Source organism: Zingiber officinale, chromosome 6A (assembly GCF_018446385.1).
Source record: "Zingiber officinale cultivar Zhangliang chromosome 6A, Zo_v1.1, whole genome shotgun sequence".
Taxonomy (NCBI): Eukaryota; Viridiplantae; Streptophyta; class Magnoliopsida; order Zingiberales; family Zingiberaceae; genus Zingiber; species Zingiber officinale.
Window position 1 is genome coordinate 52,478,001 of NC_055997.1, and position 17,839 is coordinate 52,495,839.

The window sequence follows — 17,839 nt, forward strand, 5'->3', positions numbered from 1 at the left end:
ATTTTCCCTACAAACTTTGTGGTCTTAGACATGGAAGAGAACCCAAAGATTTCTATTATTCTTGGATGGTCTTTCCTCGCTATAGTGGAAGTAATTATAGATGTTAAAAATCACAAACTTTCATTGGTGATTGGCGAGAAGAAATTAAAGTTTGATTTATCTAAGGCCACTAATTCTCTTATAGCAATAAAAGTGTTTGTTATAGGTTGGATGAACTCCAACAAGAGGAGTATGAGATTCACTCCAATGGAAGACTGCCGAATGAAACACCAAGTCCAACAAGCTAGGAAAAAAGTGTTTGTTGTTACTCGGAATATCATACTGGTTCCCCTGTACAAAAATTTTATACAAGTCATGAACCTTTCCAAACAACCTATTGTGTTCTTTAGAAATTAAACTTGGAATCACAAACAGAACTTAACATTATTGATTCCAAGTTCAACTTATTTGTTCTTAGAGGTTTAGACTTGGATCACAAACGATGCTTAACATTATTAATCCAAATTCACCCATGTTACAAAGTTGGTTAAATATTTATTTCAAAAATCGGCTTCCAGGTTAAAGATGGTGAGACACTAGACCTTCTTGGGTATGGGATCATCCACCACTTCCTAGACAAAGCCTTTCAACGAAATTCAATATTTAATCTCCTTATAGTAACCCTAGGTTAAACCACTAAGAACAATCACATCACAAGATCGAAAAACAAAATAAACACAAAATCGAAACATAAAATTGATTGCCTAGAATTGTTAGCCTCTTGTGTTGGTATTTCAAAAATTCGTACAAAGAAAACTAGTATGATGCGGAATAAGACAACTAGTTATACCTTTCTTTGTAGCTAAATACCTCTTAATCTTCTGTTGTATTCCTCACCTCCTCTTGGAAGTCGTGTGGGTGATGATCTACTAAGATGAATTCCACCGGGACTTCTTCTTCTTCTCCAAGACTCTTGAGCCATCAAGGGATGCAAAAATAGGAAATTTCCTTCTTCTTCTTCTCCTTCAAGAAACCGGCCACCAAGTGCTTCTCCTCTTCTTCTTCTTCCTCTCCAAGCAACCGACCACAAGGATATAGCAACCCTTGATGCCACCGGTCCTAAGGAAGCAAAAGGGGTGACAAGATGAAGGTGGTGTCGTCGGCCACAAGAAAGAAGAAAGGAAGGGAGCATGGCCGACCACCAAGGAAATAGAGAGGGAATAAGAATAGGTTGTATTATCCATGAGGCACCCTCTCCCCCTCTTTAATAATTCTTGGTCTTGGTAAAAAAGAAAAGTTTTATTAAAACTTCCTTTTAATCTTCTTATGGTCGGCCACATCATGGTATACTAAAAAGGAAAAAATTTTAGAACAAAAATTAAAGCTTCCTTTTAAACCATGATGTTTACAAAAAGAAAAGTTTTAAACATAATTAAAACTTTCTTATTTGTGGCCTCCCTCTAAAAGAGGAAATTTTAATAACAATTAAAATATCTTTTTTTAAATTTCCTATTGTACATGGCAATAAAGGAAAGTTTTAAAATTAATCTCTCTCTTTTAAAACATGTAGACAACTACAAAAAAGGAAAGATTAATTAAAATTATCTTTTTAAATCATGGCTACATAAAAGGAAAGTTTTATCAAAAATTAAAATCTTTTTTTAAAACATTATAGACAACTACAAATAAGGAAAGATTTTAACAAAATTAAAATCTCTCTTTAATCTTTTGTAGATAGCTAAAAAAGGAAATATTTTAAAATCTAAAACTCTATTTTTAAAACCATGAGGATGACTATAAAAGGAAATTTTAAAAATAAAATTTCTATTTAAAATCCCTTTCATGAATGGCTATAAAAGGAAAAATTTTAACAAAAATTAAAAGCTCCTTTAATCCTATGTGCCCGACCCCATGCTTGGAGACCAAGCATGGTTTGGCCGACCACTACTTGGGCTCCAAGCCTATACATGGTCGGCCCCCTTGCTTCAAGCAAGGTTGTGTCCGGCCCATTACTTGGATAAGAAGTGGACTTAGTGGATACAAGGTTTTATAGAGGCTATAACAGGGACTGAGAGGAGAAATTGGTTTTGGTCTCTTGATGAGCTTGAGCTTCCTGTGTTCGCCCCGAACACCCAACTCAAGTTCATCGATAATAACTCATACCACTAAAGAGTTATTATTGAATCATCGCACCAATACCAAATTACATTATGGGCTCCTTCTTATTATGAGTGCATTAATCTTCCTGTGTTTAAGATATCGAATGTCCATTAATTAAATGAGTTACTGACAACTCACTTAATTAATATCTAACTCCAAGAATAGTACCACTCAACTTTATTGTCATGTCGGACTAAGTCCACCTGCAGGATTTACATGACAATCCTTATGAGCTTCTCAATGGGGCATTATCAACCTAGATTACTAGGACACAGTGTCCTTCTATAATCAACAACACACCATATAAATAATATTATTTCCCAACTTATTGGGTCTATTGATTTATTGAACTAAATCTCACTCATTGATAAATTAAAGAAATAAATACTAAGTATACGTACTTATTATTATATCGAGATTAAGAGCATACACTTCCATAATAACAGAGGTCTTATTCTTTTATTAAGTCAGTATAAAAAGAACTACCTCAAATGGTCCTGCTCAATACACACCTAGTGTACTAGTGTAATTTTATAGTTAAGATAAATAAATAGCAAATTATACTACAACCACTTCAATGGTTTGCCCCATTCCATCTTGGTTGTGAGCTACTATTTATAATTTATAAGGAACTGATAACATGAACTTCTGTGTCTCTCCTCACACCATGTTATCTACAATATAAATTAAAAGGATTACTACACTTAGTATAAATGTAGTCATTTGACCAATGTGATTCTTATTTCTAAATAAATGTTAATACAAAAATCTAGACTTTTAGTATACATTCTAGCAATCTCCCACTTATACTAAAAGATTATGATGCCATATATGCTGACATACATCTGATTCTCATCCCTTCAACATGTCCATCAAAAGCTCTTGCCTTAAGGGCCTTAGTGAAAAGATCCAGGTTATCTCCTGATGCAATCAAGACGACAATAACTTCTCCTCGTTATACGATGTCTCGTATTGGGTGGTACTTGTGCTCTATATGTTTACTAGCCTTATGGGCTCGTGGTTCCTTCGAGTTTGCTACTGCACCACTTATTATTATAGTAAACTGTAATAATTTTGGACAAACCAGGAATCACATCTTAGTCCATCATGAAGTTACTGAGCCATACAACTTCTATGGCTGCCTCAGAGGATGCCACATACTCAGATTCCAGGTTAAACATTGCGAGACACTAGGCCTTCTTGGATATGGGATCATCAACCACTTCCTAGACAAATCCTTTCAACGAAATTCAATATTTAATCTCCTAATAGTAACCCTAGGTTTAACCACTAAGAATAATCGAATCATAAGATAGAGAAACAAAAGAAACACAAAATCGAAACATAAAATAGATTGCCTAGAATCGTTAGCCTCTTGTGTTTGGTATTTCAAAAATCCGTATAAAGAAAACTAGTATGATGCGGAATAAGCCAACTAGTTATACCTTCCTTTGTAGCTAAAGACCTCTTGATCTTCTGTTGTATTCCTCACCTCCTCTTGGATGTCATGTGGGCGACGATCTACCAAGATGAATTCCACCATAACCACTTCTTCTTCTCCAAGACTCTTGAGCCATCAAGGGATGCCAAAAATAGGAAATTTCCTTCTTCTTCTTCTCCTTCAAGAAACCGGCCACCAAGTGCTTCTCCTCTTCTTCTTCTTCCTCTCCAAGCAACCGACCACAAGGATATAGCAACCCTTGATGCCACCGGTCCTAAGGAAGCAAAAGAGGTGACAAGATGAAGGTGGTGCCGCCGGCCACAAGAAAGAAGAAAGGAAGGGAGCATGGTCGACCACCAAGGAAATAGAGAGGGAATAAGAATAGGTTGTATTATCCATGAGGCACCCTCTCCCCCTCTTTAATAATTCTTGGTCTTGGTAAAAAAGAAAAGTTTTATTAAAACTTCCTTTTAATCTTCTTATGGCCGGCCACATCATGGTATACTAAAAAGGAAAAAAATTTAGAACAAAAATTAAAGCTTCCTTTTAAACCATGATGTTTACAAAAAGAAAAGTTTTAAACATAATTAAAACTTTCTTATTTGTGGCCTCCCTCTAAAAGAGGAAATTTTAATAACAATTAAAATCTCTTTTTTTAAATTTCCTATTGTACATGGCAATAAAGGAAAGTTTTAAAATTAATCTCTCTCTTTTAAAACATGTAGACAACTACAAAAAAGGAAAGATTAATTAAAATTATCTTTTTAAATCATGGTTACATAAAAGGAAAGTTTTATCAAAAATTATTTTTTTTAAAAAAACATTATAGACAACTACAAATAAGGAAAGATTTTAACAAAATTAAAATCTCTCTTTAATCTTTTGTAGATAGCTAAAAAAGGAAATATTTTAAAATCTAAAACTCTTTTTTTAAAACCATGAGGATGACTATAAAAGGAAATTTTAAAAATAATATTTCTCTTTCAAATCCCTTTCATGAATGGCTATAAAAGGAAAAATTTTAACAAAAATTTAAAACTCCTATAATCCTATGTGGTTAGCCCCATGCTTGGACACCAATCATGGTTTGGCCGACCACTACTTAGGCTCCATGCCTATACTTGGTCGACCCCCTTGCTCCAAGCAAGGTTGTGTCCGACCCATTACTTGGATAAGAAGTGGACTTAGTGGATACAAGGTTTTATAGAGGCTACAACAGGGACCGAGAGGAGAAATTGGTTTTGGTCTCCCGATGAGCTTGAGCTTCTTGTGTTCGCCCCGAACACCCAACTCAAGTTCATCAATAATAACTCATACCACTAAAGAGTTATTATTGAACTACCGCACCAATTCCAAATTACATTATGGGCTCCTTCTTATTATGAGTTTATTAATCTCCCTGTGTTTAAGATATCGAATGTCCATTAATTAAATGAGTTACTGACAACTCACTTAATTAATATCTAGCTCCAAGAGTAGTACCACTCAACTTTATTGTCATGTCGGACTAAGTCCACCTGTAGGGTTTACATGACTATCCTTATTAGCTCCTCAAGGGGACATTATCAAACAAAATTACTAGGACACAGTTTCCTTCTATAATCAACAACACACTATATAAATAATATTATTTCCCAACCTATCGGGCCTATTGATTTATTGAACTAAATCTCATCTATTGTTAAATTAAAGAAATAAATACTAAGTATACATGCTTATTATTATATCGGAATTAAGACCATACACTTTCATAATAACAGAGGTCTTGTTCTTTTATTAAGTCAGTATAAAAAGAACTACCTCAATTGGTCTTGCTCAATACACACCTAGTGTACTAGTTTAATTTTATAGTTAAGATAAACTAACACCAAATTACACTACAACCACTCCAATGGTTTGTCCCATTCCATCTTGGTTGTGAGCTACTATTTATAATTTATAAGGAACTGATAATATGAACTTCTGTGTGTCTTCTCACACCATGTTATCTATAATATAAATTAAAAGGACAACTACACTTAGCATAAATATTGTCATTTGACCAATGTGATTCTTATTTCTAAATAAATGTTAATATAAAAAGCTAGACTTTTAGTATACATTTAGTATACATACTAAAGTTTGATTTATCTAAGGCCACTAATTCTCTTCCAACAATAAAAGTGTTTGTTATAGGTTGGATGAACTCCAACAAGAGGAGTATGAGATTCACTCCAATGGAAGACTTCCGAATGAAACACCAAGTCCAGCAAGCAAGGAGAAAAGGCCTAGAGCCAAGAACAATAAATACATCATTCCAGCAAGAGCCCAGATGAAAGAGGGACCAGAGGAAAATTATCATGGAGGGGAATGTTAGATCGAAAAGTGCTAGAGGGGGGGTGAACAGCGCTCGCGGCTATTTCGTTCGTTTCGGAATCGTAAAAGCAGTTGAGTAAATAAACGCAGCGGAATAAAAACAAACACAAGGGATTTACTTCGTTCGGAGCCTGTAGCGACTCCTACTCGAAGGCCCGCGATCCTTGATCGCTTTTTGTGGGCAACAACTATAAGCACGAAATTATTACAAGCTAAATACAATTTAAAACAGTAATTAAAAATACCAACGACACTTAGGAAATATCAAATTTGGAGCTCCGGGTCGTTGGGAAGTATTCGCAGCACTTCTGGGTCGTCTCATTGACAACACGTTAAAGAAAGGTTGCTTAGAGGAAGTTCTGTCGAGTTGCTGGTCGAGTGCTGCTTTTATACAATGCTCAAGGCGCCTTGAAATCCATCCAAGGCACCTCCAGGAGGGTCTAGTCGCCCGTGTGGATCAAGCCTGAACTGGTCATGACTTATCCCTTCAAGGCGCCTTCTGTGCTCTCCAAGGCACCTTCATCCACCAGTCCAAGGCGCCTTGAGCTTCCTTCAAGGCGCCTCCAAGCTTACTTCGTAGCCAGCTCAGCTTTGCATCCAAGGCGCCTCCAAGCTCCATGGAGGCGCCTCAGACACTGTTCATCCGAGGCTAAGTTGTGCTCCTTTGGTCCTACAAAAAGTGTTAGTCCCAAACACATACCCTGCAAAACAAAGTTAGCACAAAACAACAATATAGATATGATAATAGAATATGATGACAGTCTTTGGACTGTCCGAGCCTGACTTCAGATTTCCGACCGAAATCCCTAGGTCGACCCGACGCCTACTGTTCCCTCTACGGGGAACACGTCCTCACCTACTACACTCAGGAGATTTACCTATTGCCAGTTTGATCCTCCAAATCGACTGGACTTTTGCTCGGTGCTCGATGCTTCCGGACTTTTTGCTGGACTTCCGCTTCCCGGCTGGTCCAGTCTTTCACCTGGTTCGCGACACCAGGACTTTCCACCTAGGGTTACCCCAAGGCGCCTCCATGGAGCTTGGAGGTGCCTCGGATGCAAAGCTGAGCTGGCTACAAAGCAAGCTTGGAGGAGCCTTGAAGGAAGCTCAAGGCGCCTTGGACTGGTGGATGAAGGCACCTTGGAGAGCACAGAAGGCGCCTTGAAGGGATAAGTCACGACCAGTTCAGGCTTGATCCACGTGGATGACTCGGCCCTCCTGGAGGCGCCTTGGATGGATTTCAAGGCGCCTTGAGCACTGTATAAAAGCAGCACTCGACCAGCAATTCGATAGAACTTCCTCTAAGCAACCTTTCTTTAACGTGTTGTCAACGAGACGACCCAGAAGTGCTGCGAATACTTCCCGACGACCCGGAGCTCCAAATCTGATATTTCCTAAGTGTCATTGGTATTTTTAATTACTGTTTTAAATTGTATTTAGCTTGTAATAATTTCGTGCTTATAGTTGTTGCCCACGGAAATCGATCAAGGATCGTGGGCCTTCGAGTAGGAGTCGCTACAGGCTCTGAACGAAGTAAATCCCTTGTGTTTGTGTGTTTGTTTTTATTCCACTACGTTTATTTACTCGACTGCTTTTACGATTCTGAAATGAACGAAATAGCCACGAGCGCTATTCACCCCCCTCTAGCGCTTTTCGATCCAACAATTGGTATCAGAGCCCGGACTGTCAAAAGGTTTAACCACCGACTGTGCACAAGAGCTATGGTCTGATTGAGTCATATGGGTACAATATTGACCTCGAACAAAGAAAGTGGGGGCTCCTATGTTCGGATCAAGAGGACCAGACACCAGGCAGGAAGTCCTAGTTACGACTAGGCAAGGAAGTCCTAGTAGGTCGGGTGGACCAAGGGGCAGGAAGACCTGGTGGGTCGAGGATCAGACGTGGGAAGCCTATGGTCCTTTGTTTGAGGGGGAGATTGTTGGGGTTGCAAGTTTGCAAACATAGTCCCATATTAGAAACACATGGGAAAGATCATGGGTTTATAAGAGAAAAGATATCTCCATTGGCATGAGGCCTTTTGGGGAGAGCCCAAGAGCAAAACCATGAGGGCTTAGGCCCAAAGTAGACAATATTATGCTATTGTAGAGATATCTAAATTCTTATAAACCCATGATCTTTCCTATGTGTTTCTAATATGGGACTATATTTGAAACCTTTCAACCCCAACAAGGAATACCTCCCCTTCAAGGCAAAGGCTCCAAGTTGAGCCAAATTAGGGGTTGAGCTCATAACCCTAAATAAGCATTTCTTGGGAGGCATCCTAAGGGTTTGTTTTCCTATTCTTGTTTTTATTTTTAGTTTATTTTTCTTAATTTTAATTCAAGTTTATTCTCATTTATAGGTTTATTGTCCTTCACGATCTGGCCATGGACTTTTGTATGGGTGTGAAGACATTTTGGAAGAACAAACAAAGAAAGGTCGTGTTGAAGAAAAACTTGGACAATAGCTCACACGGTTATGTCCCATGGTGACAAAAAGGCATGGCATGTCCATGTCTTTCAACATGGCCATGGCGATTTGAGAATTTTTCCAGTCGTGTCTCCTGTGACACAACCGTGAAAGAAAAAAAAAAAGAGAAAAAGAAGGGGTCATGTTTGTCTAGAAGGAAGCATGGCACGACTGTATTTTCCAACACGGCAGTACCAAGCTTACAAAGAGATACATAACACGACCATGTCATTTTGACACGATTATGTCACTAGAACATAGAAATCCACACCTAGGCCATGTCATTTTTTCATGGCGATATGGCGAGGATCTTAGGGTATTAAACCCTAGACACAGTGGTGTCTGACTTTATCACGACCGTGTCGACTCTGCAAAAGCTCCTCTCCCCTATATTTCTTCTCCTTTCTCTCAATTTTATTCTTCTCTCTTCTACCTTGAGAAAGATCTACTCTTTCAAAGAGCTAGATCTAAGTTTTCATCCACTTTGAAACCAAGATCTCTACTCCTCTCCTCTTCTTTTCCTCTTAATTTACACAAGAAACTCTTCTCTTTCCTTCAAGATTCTTTAGTCTTCTCTTCACCGAGTCTCTCTTCTCTTCAAGATCTTCTTCCTTCCCCAAAGCAAGAGGCTCTCTTTTCTCCTCTATCCCCTAAATTAACAGATCACCATCTCCTCTCTTTCACAAACTCTCCTTCCCCTCTTGACTTGCAATCATGTCCAATATATTGAAAAGACTTCGAAGTAGTGGTGGATCCAGTAGAGGCAACGACCCGGACAAGGACAAAGGAAAGGGTACTAACAAGGGAAAAGGGAAGGCATTGGTAAAGACAAAGGCAAACGTCAAGCGTACAACAAGGGTAACATAAAATTATCTTAGAATTATTTTTAGAAATAATAAACAAAAAACTAGATTTAATGTTCTTGTTTCCCGTAAATTAGTTTGTACAAGATACCTTGACTCTTACACTATAGATGCTTTCGGGAATTAGGGATAACATTGATTGGTTAATTAACAACTTAGATTGTAATGACTTGATGTATATGAATCATCAAACATATTCCCGCATTACTCTTGAATTCTTTATTTTGTTAGAGACTCATTTTACTTTGGATGATGATCATGATGGAAAGATTATCTTTCATTTGATGAATCATGATTACCAATGATCTCTTTATGACTTTAATAATTGCTTTGACTTTCCCACTAGTGATCTCATAAGTTTGACTACACTTTCAATAGTAATTCATTTTGAAATGAAATTACCGATTTAAATGAACCCTATGATCCATTTGTCTCCAAAGCTTCATCTATTGAAAAACCCTATTTTTCGCTACCTCCACCATGTCATGAGTAAAATCATTTTTGGCTGAGGTGAGAGTGACGAGGTGCTTAGAAAAGTTGAGCTTTACTCTTTTTGAGTCATGCTAAACAAATTTGATTTTGATTCGGGTTCCACATTCTTCAAATCTTAGCGAGATCCAGCAAGGCTACTACTTGTACAATTATTTTTGATGGTTTAATCATACAAATTGTTAAAAACTTAGAGTGTGAACTAAATGGTCTACATATTATTCATGGCAACTCTAAGATTGATATTGATACTTGTCTAGCAGTAAAAATGATTTGTTGGGGAGTGAATGGATTTGGTTTCATTAGGAGAAATGCATTTCAACTTCTCCTCTCTAACCCCGATGGCACCACAATTCATAACTTTGGTAATTGGATTGTTAAGGATTTATCACCCAAGGATGCCTCCATCCCCAAGGAGCACCTTGAACCCTCCTCCTCTAGATACCTTGAGCCAGCCAAATTTTCTAAGTCGGTTAGACATTCATTCACTTATGGAGATATGGGTACCTATAGATTTGCTTATTTGGATTTCTTTGCTTCTTTGGACACTCTTCATAAGAAGCATAGTATCCACCAACACATGTTGGAGGGAAATTTGCATTGACTCAAGAATAGTTCCAAGAAATATGGTACCATTTTAGGATGATGAGGAATTTTCAAGTGTAGGTCTCAGAATTTGTGAACAATTATTACTATGTGTAGGGGAGAATGAAGGATTTAGGTGCTCCATGGAATTGACTAGACAACAGGTTGCTATGCTTTTTAAGTATCATGAGCACCTTGGCAACTTATCGCGAGTATCGAGATTCCCTCCTAGGTCATTCTCTCCACCACCTGAGGATTGCCCTCAGCCACCATATCCCACCTCCATCATTTCTCCCTTCAACATATCATCCTCCACCATTATAATGATTTTATTGAGAAAATGAAAAGTCTAAGTCTGAGGGAGAGTTGTACATATGTACATATTTGTTGCTTATTTTTTATTTCAGTTTAGCTGCATTAATTTTAGTTTGATTACATTTTATGCATTTTGCTTAGATATATTTAGTTTATTTTCAATTTGTATAGTTTTATCTGTGGCATGTGTAGTGTATCAATTATCACATTACTGCTGACTTGTTCTCATAGAAAAAATTCTAGGATGCTTGTTTTGGACTCATGTTGTTATGATTTATAGTGTTAGTATATTTGATGATCTACTTTTCTCTATCTTTAGTAGCATGAAGACAGCAGTGTTTTTATTTTAAAAAATTTGAGTGATGGCCTAGTTTTTGAATCTTTTTTCACGTTGCCTAGTTTTGATGAAAGATAACTCCAAAAATAGTCATGATTCATAGAACTTGATTAGTACTTATGTTTCCATGGTGATTTCTCAATTACATATTGGTTACTAGATAAATCTCAAATCATATCAACTCATTTAAAAAATCAATATCCCTATGTTACGTCACCGGAAGTGCACGGTTACGTCATCAGTAATATAAAAGATATCATATCCATAGGGGCTGGTTATAATCACTAAAGATGTTTCAAAGCGAATTAGATAAACAGTTAACTAAGAATTGCACATACTAAAAGCAAATGGAAATAGAAAAGTAATGCAGAAACTAGGTTTTATGAAAGTTCTAGGAGATTTGGTTTCTTCATGATACTTATCAATGTAATATGATTTTACCAATTATATCCTCAATTGTCATGTATTCGTAAGAAGTCGTCAGTTATCTCCTGCAGAAAACACCGACAAGGGACTTATATCTATACCTTAAGCAACTAAATAGTCATGATCCCTATGAAATCCGTTAGCGGGGCAGCCCTGTCACGACGCCCCTCGGTCATACAACATAGAAATACATTACTAATCAATTCACATCAAGATATAGGGATCAGTTCATTTATCTATCCCACTTCTTTATAGATTCTTGCTTCACCCTTTAAGGTGATCCTCAAGATGTCTGTTAATGGGGCAACCCTGTCACGACGCCCCTCGGTCATACAACATAGAGAATTCCTCAACAAGATCCACAAGAATTACAAACATCCAATCAAGAATGGTAATTAGATCCAAACACAACAATCCACACAAGATTGAATTGATACAAAACATAACAACATCATTAAAACAAGAAGTTAGCAAATCCTTGAATTCATACATCAATTCACATCACAAATACTCCCTCCATCCTAGAACAAGGAGATCTGCTCCATGGAACAAAAGAAAAGATCCGAAGACAAGAAGATCGTAAACATTTCGATCCAAATCAAGAAGATAGAAAAGAAATGCTTATCTAGAAATGACAAGTAATCTTCAGAACCAATCCTTGCTACCGGAGTCGAATCCGGAATGGAGACGTCCTTAGATTGTCGGATCGACACCCAAAAGATGGAGAAGAACCTTCAAATTGGATCTCCCCAAAGGGAGAGCCTCCCCCTTTTAAAGAGGGAAGAACCCTTTATATAGAGCAGGGGGTTTGGGCGCCACACGACCCGTGTCACGACCGTGTGGCCCTCACACGACCTTGCCTATTTTGCTATCGGCCAGAGTCACACGGTCGTGTGAGATTCACATGGTCGTGCCATGCTCCACCTCTAGATGGCTCACACGGCCATGTGGCACACACGACCGTGCCAATCTTAGTCTCTGGAAAGGTTGCACGACCGTGTGGCACACACGGCCTGGCAATGCTTGGCTTCAGGAAAGGTTGCACGATCGTGTAGATCTACACAGACGTGTTCTGAATCTGCTTCAAAAGTGACACGGTCGTGTGATACCACACTGCCATGTCAGCCCCCTCTCCTGCTGATGCTGCACACCCGATCTGCTCCACACATCCATGACCATTTCCCTTCCTGTTCCTTTGACATGGCCGTGTGACACACATGGCTGGCACTGACTTCCCTCATTCATTGATCAAACTTTCCACGAATATCATTTCCTTTCCAAATTTGACTCATGTAGACAGAAAATGCACAAGAGCAGATCTTCGAACAAAGAAGAGTAAATATGCTAAAAGTAAAGCAAGGAGTATGAAAATGCATAGATAGAGCATGCATAAAATATAGGAATGCGCGTCAAAATATGCTAAATAAGTGTATAAAATCTACACACATCACACCCCCAGACTTAAACTTTTGTTTGTCCTCAAGCAAAATGTCATAATCAAAACTCACATGCTCAATAATGCATCATAATCCCTAATGCACTTTCCTTACTCTATCTACAAGTTTCATTGATGAACATGATCATAGAAATAACCCAAGTATGGCTTAAGCATAAGTCTCTTTGTGCACAGTGCAAATAAGTGACCCAACTCTTCAAGTTTCAATCTTTGTCCTAATTAAGTCATCATCCAATTGAGTTCCTAATGTTTCCAGTGATAGGCACTTACCTACCATACACTTGGTTCATATTTCTCAATCAACCCAGGGTCTCAAAGGCATGCTCGATATCAAGAGAAACATAGCAGTCATTTCCCCAGTAACCTAACTCGGTCTCAAAGGGGTAACTTGCTAGTTTCCACTCTTGATAACTATTTTTTATATCCCTTTTTTTCATAATCATTTTTTTATTCTCTTCTTTTTTTTCATTTCATTTTTTTCTAAGTGATTGTAAGGTGCAACACTTAAACACAAATATACTGCACAAATGTTGGGATATTTTAGTTTTTCCAAATGAGCTTACATGATTCGAGCCTCATCCCGTAACCAAAATGAAGTTTGAGAAATCACCATGGAAACCAAGTACTAAACAAATAAGATGAATCATGACTATTTTAATGATATCAACTATTCAAGCTCAAGTAAAGTGTAAGTAAGATCCTTAATGTTAAGTCAAAACTTAAACTTATTTCCATAGAATACTTAGCTCACATCATGCAACTTAAGATAGATAAAAGAGGTACACTAAACATACTAGCATCATTTACAACATCATGAATCAAGTTAAAAATATGCTAACCATTTTTCTTTTAGACAAGTAAGCATATAAGTGAGGATTGATGTTCTCAATATGAATATCACAAAACACTTCAAAAGACAGTCAAATGATAGTCAAAAGCAATAACTTATTTTAAAATAAACATAACAAAAGCAAGACAAAAATAAACAAAATGCATGAAACTGAAAATGCAAAAAAAATTCAGGTTGCAAACCACCCCCCCCCCCCCCCAGACTTAAACTTTTCATCGTCCCGATGAAATCAATATGGTGGTGGAGGAGGAGGTGGGGGTCTACTTGGACGACCAATAGGAAAACTAGGGAAACCCGGAGTTTCACTCAAGAACTTATGATATTCATAAAGGGCACAACTTGTTGACTAGTAATACTCATACCCTGCATGAATTCTCTTATCCTATCTTGATCAATATTATAGTCCTGAACAAACTCGGCCACTTGACTTTGAAAATTCCTCATAAACTGAAAATGATTTTGGACCTCTCTAAACTGATCATCTGATAAAGAAAAGCAGCCCTCTAACATCACACATTGGGCCTCTTGCTTCCTATGAAGCGAGTATAGAGATGCACAAAAATTAGAAAAATCAAATCTGGAATGACCAGTACCATAGGTGAAAGAATGTCTAGCAGGTTCCAGATCCTCGGAGGGCTGCGAGTGTCCAGATGACGAGGCTCAAGGTGGGGCTCAGTGTCTTCGAATAAAGAAGGAACATTCTCAGGATTACATCAGTGATCACCCAATTAGTAGGATTGCGAAGAGAAGTCCGCTCAAGATAAGGAAGGGGTAGTGGAAAATCATCCCTCCTAGGAAAAGCAAAACCATTCTCATCCCGACAAATCATTTTCATAGCAAGACATGCATCAATATCAATCATATTATTACCATGAATGATCTCTAGCTCATCTATATTACAGCCCAAATTTATAGCTTTTCAAAGCTACTTGAGTAATCAAACCACCAAAACTGATCAATCCTGAGGATGCCTTCCTTTCTCTCACCAAGGTTTGCAAAAAATGGAAACCAGAATCCAAAACAACCTTATGTAACATAGCCCACAAAGCATAAAGTTTTACATTCATAACAACTCCATCGCTTTCCCCTCTACCAAAAATAGTTTTACTCATAACTCAATGTAAGTACCTAAAAATGGGGGTTTGCATATGGGAAGCTTTAGCTCTAGAGGGCTCATAAGATTTGTCACGCCCCCAAAGGAGTCCCTACCGACAAAATTTCGACAACATCTCCCCTATACTGGTGATAATATGAAGCAATATACATACACAACAACATAATAAACATATTCATCAGCCCACACGGCTGGAACACACATAACCACATAATTTATATAATACAACCTACTCAGCTGGAACAAAACAACAACACCCACGCAGTTTAAAACACTAACAGCCTACACGACTACACTGAAAACATAGCGAAATAACAGAAATAAAACCCACAAATGCAAAGTCCACAAAACATCACAGATATAAAGTCCACAAAACAAGTATCAAATTATAGTTAGTTCTCACAGCACCAAATCCAACGAATATGAAATGCAAGTAAAGAGAAACAAAACTAAAATCATTCCTCGGATATGACACAAGACTGGCAGGCAGCATCTCTCCAAGCATCCATGACTCATCTATCTGCTACCTGGCGAAAGAAAAACCATTTTATGGGGTGGTGAGTACTAGGATTCAGCGAGTAAAAGAAAGAGAGTGCATGAACATAATATCCAAATAGAGAGTGTCAACAGTTATACAGTCTCATAAGAGAAATAGCAGATACTAAAATAAAATCACAATAAATGTTGATACCTGTAACCATATCCTAAGCTAGTAAAATCGGGAGTAGAGCAACTCTGCTATACAGCTACTCATAACTATAAGGTAACATGTGAGGTATATACATACTACCAATAGGTAAGTCGGTCTAAATACACACAATAGATATATATCTCAACCTATGTAAACATATCAGTATAAGTAAGCAATAGTAGCATAAGCTAGCAACAACAGTATAAGTAAGCAACAACAACATATGTAAACAGCAGCAGCCAAAGTAAGTATAATAACAGCGTATGCACGGATAGTCACCCCGCCCACCTCTCTGCACCACGACCCCTATATGGTCGAGAGGCCGGATCGATGATAACTGTACCACTCAAAGGCCGCCACTACTTTCGAGTGAATGAATGGACAGGTGCTGAGTAGCTAACTAACTACACAGCGAAGGGAGTCTCTACTGATCGCAACTCCAGCTACCACTACCCATGAGTGGTCGAGTGCGGCATGACAGGACAAGAGGCATCAACTCCAGTTACCACTCTCTCGAGTGGCTGAGGATGCGGCCCTGGTCAATGACTCTCTCGACCGCAAGGGAGAATTTGTCATTGACATGCATGTCATGATATAATACACAACATACAACAGTCATCATATAAATATAAATAGGAATCAGGTATGCTACATGAAGCCAGCATGCTCAATACAGTACATAAATAAACAATAATCAAAGCATATAAGGTTGGTATCTATTATCTGCTAAATATCATAGATGACAACAAGAGACTGTATGGATATAGAAACGAATAACTCAAAGGTTGAGTGGAAGTATCAAGCGCAGGAAAATAAGAGTGGAGTAAAGGTAAAAACAGTTACTTATCCAATATAGTTCATGCACCAAGGTCAAAGTACTAAAAGAAATAAAGCAAGAAGTACCCGCCTTTACTATGTAGTCTAAACCAAATCACGCGTCGATACGCTCGTCTTGAATAAAAGTCCTACAATCACATTGTGTATAGTGTAGCTTGGTTAAAACATAAACTAATTATCACATTCCCAATCCTAAACCGATAAGGAAAAACACTGATTAACTCAACCTACTATCTCCGCGTTCCTCATACACCATGGCTTAATTAATCTTAGATTAATAATTATCCATTTGTTTAATCCACGTATTAATTACACTATAGATCAATTAATTACATCATAAGCTTATTAATTAATCCATCCAAATTAATAATAGGGTTTAACTAATCTTACCCTTACAATTTACATGTGATAATTAATCCATTGGAGCCTAACTCATCACCTCACCTCACTGCTAACTGAAATTACTCAACTTGCCGCCACCACAATCAAATTTCATCTCAAGGATTAACAAGCTAACCATCTTGTTAATGCTAACTAACGTGATAAATTAAGCTGCACAAAAGAGCTTAGGTAGAGGGGTTTGTTACCATGCGGCTTCCTGGCGATAGTTCACGGTGAAAATGTGGTGTAACAACAGGAAAGCAAGGGAAGAGGACCAGCACAAGTGCATGTCGCACATGTCAGGGAAAGAACGGCAGCTAGGCAATGGCCAATGACATCTCACGACGGCGGCGACATCATCGGGTCGCCCTCACTCGAGTAGGTGCGGCGGCATCGGGTAGAGACACGAGACGGAGGCTAGGCCACGGATCAGCCAATGTCCGTCGGGCAACGCGGCACTAGGCGGCGTCAGGGTGTTGGGCAGAGCCCACACGGAGGGGGAAAGAAGAGGGTGACGGCGTGGATTGGGCGGAGATCGCTCGCAAAGGAGACGAGAAGAGGAAGGGGGTTCGGGCGGCAGTGATGGCTAGGGCACGAGAAGAAGCGATGGCTCCGGAGTAGGTGGCGGCAACGACGAAGAGGAGCTCGGCCAGATTTGGGGATCGGGAGGAGGAGATAAAAGGAGAAGAGAGAAAAAAACGAACATAAAAACAAAATCTAGGTTTATATATATTAGACTTAGGTTAATTGAAATCAATTAACTCCTAACTTAATTGGGATATCTAAACGGGCTTTTACCAGGCCTATAAATCTATCCGCTTAAATTCATCATACAAGCTTCAATTAATTTCCAGAAAATTCTTAAAAATCTTGAAAAATCTAATAAGATTATTTATCAAATAACCTTATTATTTAATTATTATCTGGGCACCGTATTTTACATTCTCCCCCACTAATAAAAATTTGATCCCCAAATTTACTACTCAACTCAGGGATTCTCATCTAAGAACATCAACCAAGCAACATACTCATATACTACTCCAACTAAATATCATGAACCAATCTCCAAACGTAAGATATGACTCTTTGGG

The 17,839-nt window shown here is 38.2% G+C and overlaps 1 long non-coding RNA gene across 1 annotated transcript; it reads right to left on the reverse strand.

The window, feature by feature from the left end:
- Positions 1-15,177: 15,177 nt before the first annotated feature.
- Positions 15,178-17,442, reverse strand: LOC121993943. The gene is made up of 2 exons (XR_006115503.1): positions 16,955-17,442; positions 15,178-15,366 (listed from the first exon to the last, which is right to left on the reverse strand). It is a non-coding gene; the product is annotated as an uncharacterized LOC121993943 (long non-coding RNA).
- Between the last annotated feature and the right edge of the window lie 397 nt (positions 17,443-17,839).